Source organism: Rhinopithecus bieti, unplaced genomic scaffold (assembly GCF_001698545.2).
Source record: "Rhinopithecus bieti isolate Rb0 unplaced genomic scaffold, ASM169854v2 scaffold_20840, whole genome shotgun sequence".
Lineage (NCBI taxonomy): Eukaryota > Metazoa > Chordata > Mammalia > Primates > Cercopithecidae > Rhinopithecus > Rhinopithecus bieti.
The window spans coordinates 449,209-456,029 of record NW_016809955.1 but is presented as its reverse complement, the minus strand read 5'-3'; the positions used below and the strand labels follow the sequence as shown (position 1 = coordinate 456,029).

Genomic DNA, 6,821 nt, shown 5'->3' with positions numbered 1-6,821 from the left:
AGACGGGGTTTCACCGTGTTAGCCAGGATGGTCTCGATCTCCTGACCTCATGATCCGCCCGCCTCGGCCTCCCAAAGTGCTGGAATTACAGCCTTGAGCCACCGCGCCTGGCCCCGATATTTTCATATATAGAACACCTCAAGTCAGAATACCAGCTATCATTCGTCTTTTTTTTTTTTTTTTTTTTTTTTTTTTGAAACAGGGTCTCACTTTTTTTCCCGGGGGGTCTCGAAATTCTGGCCTCAAGAAATCTTCCCGCCCCAGCCTTCCAAAGTGCTAGGATTACAGACGTGAGCCACTAAACCTTGCCATTCTCTGCATCTTGACTTGGCTAATAATGCCAAAGATACACTTAAATGATAAGCACAATCTCAAATAGTCACTATGGGAACTAAAATAATAATAAAATGTAACATGAGATGGAGTATATCATAGGTAAAGTGACAGTTTCTGCATGCATTTGGCAATTTTTAAATTCTTAATTTCATTTCTGCTGCTGAAATTCTATGATATGGAGGATGTCTAAGAAGGTGAGTCCTGGCTGGGCATGGTGGCTCACGCCTGTAATCTCAGGACTTTGGAAGGCCGAGGTGGGCAGATCACCTGAGGTCAGGAGTTCGAGACCAGCCTGGCTAACATGATGAAACCCCATTTCTACTAAAAATACAAAAAATTACCCTGGCGTGGTGGCACACGCCTGTAATCCCACGCCTGTAATCCCAGCTACTCGGGAGGCTGAGGCAGGAGAATCGCTTGAACCCAGGAGGCAGAGGTTGCAGTGAGCTGAGATTGCACGATTGCACTCCAGCTTGGGCAACAAGAGCAAAACTCCATCTCAAAAAAAAAAAAAAAAAAAAAAAGAAGGTGAGTACTGCACACTCACCTACCAAATGTCCCTTCCAGCAATAAAGCTCCATGACCATAGAGGTAAAAATAACATTGTTAATAGGGCAACTGTCATAAAGCTTTCCCAAACCTTCTTCTTAGATGTTGATGATGCTCCTGTGAGAAAGGTAAAACAGTGTTCTGTCTCCCATTTTATACATTGGGGCACAGAGAGATTAAGTAACTTTGTCTTAGCTTACACAGTTAGTCAGTTGCAGAAGCAGGGCTAGAATAATGAATAGAGCTGGAATATATATTAGAGCTCTAATAATCCAACCTCCTGGCCGGGCACAGTGGCTCACGCATGTAATCCCAGCACTTTGGAAGACCGAGGCAGGCAGATCATGAGGTCAAGAGATCGAGACCATCTTGGCTAACACGGTGAAACCCTGTCTCTACTAAAAATATAAAAAATTAGCCGGGTGTGGTGGCAGGTACCTGTAGTCCCAGCTGCTTGGGAGGCTGAAGCAGGAGAATGGCGTGAACCCAGGAGGCGAAGCTTGCAGTGAGCTGAGATCTCGCCACTGCACTCCAGCCTGGGTGACAGAGCGAGACTCCATCTCAAAAATGATAAGAATAATCCAACCTCCTAATCTTATAGAGGAGGAAACTGAAGCCCAGAGAGGCACAAGACTTGCCTAAGAACACACAGTTAGCCATAGTAACAGGAATAAAACTCAAGACTCTCAGTCCAGTGCCCTTGCCCTGCCAGTTCAATGATGCAGACTTCCTGACTCAGGTCTTGGGTTCATTTTGCTACACCTCATCATTGGTCCTGCCCTGCGCAGAAATGGCCAAAATTTCCCTTCCCTTAGGCACTAAATAGGCTTGGCTGTATGCACCCTCCCAGAACAAGTCAGGACTGATGCAGGCATAAAATCCTTAGCACTGTGTGATTCCATCAAGCTGGCTGGGTCCCGGGAGAACTAGTTCCATTTTACCCAGACTCCACAGCCACTCCCAGGGACTTTCAGAGGTGACTCCCCAGGAAAGTGGTCCCAGCCCTAATCAAGGGGGTAAGGCATGTTGGCACAAGCTTTTAAGCCAGAGTAGGGTGAGTCACCTAAGGGGCACAGCCTTCCAACTTCCTCTCCATTCAGCTCAAGGCTTGGGCTCCCTAAGAGAGAGGACGGGTAGAAAATAGAGAAGAGAGAAAACCTGGTCCTTGAACTTCAAGGCCAGGAGGAGCAGTCTAGACCCTGCCTCCATGAAGTGGGGCAGGGATGATCCCAGATGGAACTCAGAGAGTCCTTAAGAGAACCACTGAACAAGTCCCCAGGACAATGGAAGCCTAGAAGGAAAATGACCCCCAAGAGGGTTTGTGGTCAAGCTGGGATGAGAACTGGAGCTCCACTTCCCAGTTTTGTGTGTTCTCCTGGGATCCCTTTGTCATGCTTCCACTCCTCCAACCTGACCCCACACCCCTGCTCCTTCTCCCATGCAGAGTAGACCATTTCTCTTGCCTTTGCAGGGGAAAACTGAGGCATGAAAAAAGCCTCACAGAAAAGGGTTAGGGACACCTCCAGGAGCAGAGAGAGTTTCAGTCCCACCACCTCTTCACCCGGGGATGTGGATCTGCCTCCACCCCACAGAATGTTAGAGCACTCAGCCCTGACATCATTAAGGAGCAGGAGCCCCTTCCTGCATGTGTTTGAAATGTTTTTGAATATACGCATGTTAAGCATAAAAGTATAAGGGAGCCCATAAATCCTGATAATCCCTGTTATAATACTTCAGTGCCTTTTTTTTTTTTTTTTTTTTGTGGAGACGGAGTCTTGTTCTTGTCGTCCCCCCAGGCTGGAGTGCAATGAAGCGATCTCAGCTCACTGCAACCTCCACCTCCCGGGTTCAAGCGATTCTCCTGCCTCAGCCTCCCGAGTAGCTGGGACTACAGGCACTGGCCACCACTCCTGGCTAATTTTTTGTATTTTTAGTAGAGATAGGGTTTCACCATGTTGGCCAGGCTGGCCTTGAGCTCCTGACTTCAGATGATCCACCTGCCTCGGCCTCCCAAAGTGCTGGGATTATAGGCATGAGCCACTGCGCACAGCCACTTCACTGCTTTTGTAGAAATATAAAATGTCAAATGCTTAAAATTTCTTTTTCTCATTCTTTCAGTGGCTCTGCTTGGCTGGTGTCCCGGGCATGTGCTCATTCTGCTTACTGAGACTTTTAACTCTGCCTTGCAACCTACAGGGTCCCAGAGGCGAGTTAGGAAGAAAGGCCCAGGACTTCCCCTCTGAGCGACCTCTGGAAAAGGCCCTCACTCCCAAACCCCATCCTGCCCTCCACCCCACCTTGCCTGCCAGAGTACTAGGCACAGCAGCCCAGCCAGGAAACAGGAGACGCCGCCAGTTAATTTCCCCTCCGTCCCACTCTATCCAAGGCTTCAGAGTTCCAGAACCAGAGCCAACTCCCTGATAAGGGCTGGGTGTGTTTGTGGAGAGAGGCTCAAGGGAGTGCCAGCCATGCCGACCTGTGACCTGGTCTCTCCCAAATCATTCACCTAGCAAAACTGCCTCTAGGGAGACATTAATTCCCTGGCTACCTTTAGAAAGTCCTCTGTCCATCCTCCCCAAGGGAAAGGGAGGAGACAAGGAAGAGAACCAGGCATCCAGATGAGGTCAGGCAAGTCTGAGATAGAAGCACCTGAATTGAGAACAGAAGTGTAACTGCCATGTTCAAAGCAGTTCCCTTTTTACAGATGGATTGCATTCCAAAAGTCTGTAGTTAATGTTCCCTCTAAGGTAAATCAACCAGATCAATTGTTTATTGAGCATTTACTATGTACCAGGCACTATGCTAAATGTGCATTCTTTTATTTAGTCCTTCTGAGAACCCTGAATAGGATCAAGAATAAATTGAACTTATTCTCACTTTGTGGATAAAGAAAGAGGAGCTCAAAGAGATTAAATAATTTGTCCCCAGCCGGCCGGACATGGTGGCTCATGCCTGTAATCCCAGCACTTTGGGAGGCCGAGGCAGGCAGATTGCGAGGTCAGGAGATCGAGACCATCCTGGCTAACACGGTGAAACCCCATCTCTACTAAAAATACAAAAAATTAGCCGGGCGTGGTGGCGGGTGCCTGTAGTTCCAGCTACTCCGGAGGCTGAGGCAGGTGAATGGCATGAACCCAGGAGGCGGAGCTTGCAGTGAGACGCGATGGCGCCACTGCTCTCCAGCCTGGGCGACAGAGCAAGATCCGTCTCAAAACATAAAAATAAATAAAAATAATAATAATTTGTCCCCAGCCATCTGGCAGAGTCAGGGTTGGGAACAGATTTTCATTCCCAAACCTGGTGGCTATACCGTGATGCCACACGATTTTGAGCAGGAAATAACTTCCCAAATTAAGCCACTAGAACACTTTTAATCCATTATGCATCCAAAAATAGTGTACATTTGCAAAGGGAAAAAAGGAAACAATAGTTCTGAAATACTAATGAATTAATGCAGAAAAACAATGAAATGGACTAGGAAAGTTATCTAGAAAGAGGAGTCTATGAAAAGTTACTTTATTGAGAAGAGGATATGGAGGTTGCTGAAAATGAACGTGAGTTAAATCCACAAGGGGAAGTTGGATACTTGCAAAGATTTAAGGGTTTGCTGGTCTTGGTATCTAGTTTCATTCCCAACTTGTGCATTTTCCTTAAGACAGCAGCTATGACTGGAATTATTTTAAGTTAAGAAATACAGCATAGTGGCCGGACGCGGTGGCTCACGCCTGTAATCCCAGCACTTTGGGAGGATGAGGTGGGCAGATTGTGAGGTCAGGAGATCCAGACCATCCTGGCTAACACGGTGAAACCCCGTCTCTACTAAAAATACAAAAACAAAATTAGCCGGGTGTGGTGGTGGGTGCCTGTAGTCCCAGCTACTCGGGAGACTGAGGTGGGAAAATGGCGTGAACCCAGGAGGCGGAGCTTGCAGTGAGCCCAGATCGCGCCACTGTACTCCAGCCTGGGCGACACAATGAGACTCCATCTCAAAAAAAAAAAAAAAAAAAAAAGAGAAAGACGGTATGGTAGGCATGGTGGCATGCAGCACCTGTAGTCCCAGCTATTCAAGAGGCTATAGGAGGATCACTTGAGTCCAGGACTTTGAGGCTGTGGTGCGCGATGATAATGCCGGCGAACAGCCACTGCACTCCAGCCAGGGTGATATAGTGAGACCCCCATCTCTAAAACACAAAACATAAAAAAAAGAAAAGAAAAGAAAAAAGAAATACAGCAAAGAAAAGTGGGGGTAAGAGAAGAAGACAGAAAATTATTTCTGTATAGGTAGCACAACAAGGAGGGGTAAAAATTGAGACTATGTAGGTAGAAGAATTCTCTGTGTAGAATTATGCAGCTGAGGTAACATTCTTTTTTCATCCAAGGTGGCATTTATGTAACTTTATCAGTGAGAAGGGCAAGTGGAGAGCCAAGTGCATCGTCTGCCCAAAGGGTAGAACTGGTGACAGGTGAGAATAATAGTCACACTTTTCTCTCCACTGGCTTCAAATCACTTGATTACTAAGACAACAGCTTCCAGGTATGTTAGGGCAGGCAGAGTCAAAGGCACCTGGACGCTGAGATATTCTCGATTATACCAATTTCCCCAGAGGAGCTCGTCCTGGTCCATGGCTTTATGTCACCCACATGCTGAAATATTCAGGCTGCTGCTTTGAGCTCTAGGATCATACAGCCAGTGCCACTTTGAAATCTCCAGGGTAATCTTATCCCCAGGCACCCCCATCTGGACCTCCTGCAGACTTCCTCATACATTAAATGGCATCACCTTCCAAGCCAAAAACTTAGGAGCATCCTGGATTTCTCTCTTTCATTCCCCACCAATTAATCCATCAGCAGGACTAAAACAAACCTATACTTCTTGTCCTGGCTGACAGCCCTGCCTCTCTCTCTGACTTCATCTCACACTCTGTTTCTTCACACTTACTGTGCTCCAGCCTTCCTTCTGTTCCTTAAACATGACACCATCATTCTTAGCCTAGGGCTTTTGAATTTGCTGTTTCCTCTGTCTGGAACACCCCTTCCCACCTCATTGCATGGCAAGCTTCTCATTCTTTAGGACTCAGATTATGTATCAGCTCCTTAGAGACTCGACTCATTCCTGACCTTCCAATGTGAAGTTTCTCTAAATTATTCTCAGTCACATCACTTGGTTTCTTTTCTTCATAGTACCAATTTATGTCCTTTATTTATTTACTTTTTTTTTTTTTTTTTTTTTTTTTTTTTTAGACAGGGTCTCGCTCTGTCACCCAGGCTGGAGTGCAGTGGTGTGATCTTGGTTCACTACAGCCTCTGCCTCCCAGGTTCAAGTGATTCTCATGCTTCAGCATCCAGAGTAGCTGGGACAACAGGTGCCCACCACCACGCCCAGCTAATTTTTGTATTTTTAGTAGAGATGGGGTTTCGCCATGTTGGCCAGACTGGTCTTGAACTCCTGACCTCAGGTGATGTGCCCACCTTGGCCTCCCAAAGTGCTGGGATTACAGGCGTGAGCCACTGCGCCTGGCTTAGGGATGTCTTATTTTTTATTGTACCTAGCAGGGTACCTAGTACACTGCATTAATTAACAAATGAATGACTAAAAGAAGCTTTCTAATTCAAAAAATACATCTTTTAGAGAGTCAAGTTTTTATATCAATTATAAGGTTAGTGGTAAGTGCATTTCTTGTTCTAGGACCTTTAATAGAGCTACATTTGGGGCCGGGTGTGGTGGCGCACACCTGGAATCTCAGCACTTTGGGAGGCTGAGGTGGGTGGACCACCTGAGGTCAGGAGTTCAAGACCAGCCTGGCCAACATGGTGAAACCCCATCTCTACTAAATACAAAAAATTAGCCAGGCGTGGTGGCATGTGCCTGTAATCCCAGCTACTTGGGAGGCTGAGGCAGGAGAATCGCTTAAACCCGGGAGGTGGAGGTTGTAGTG

The 6,821-nt window shown here is 46.8% G+C and overlaps 1 protein-coding gene across 3 annotated transcripts in view; it reads left to right on the top strand.

Annotated features, from left to right (window-relative positions):
- The window catches only part of MMP28 (matrix metallopeptidase 28), a 42,569-nt gene that overhangs the window by 21,786 nt on the left and 13,962 nt on the right, over nt 1-6,821 (top strand). The gene's annotated exons all lie outside the window — the stretch shown is intronic.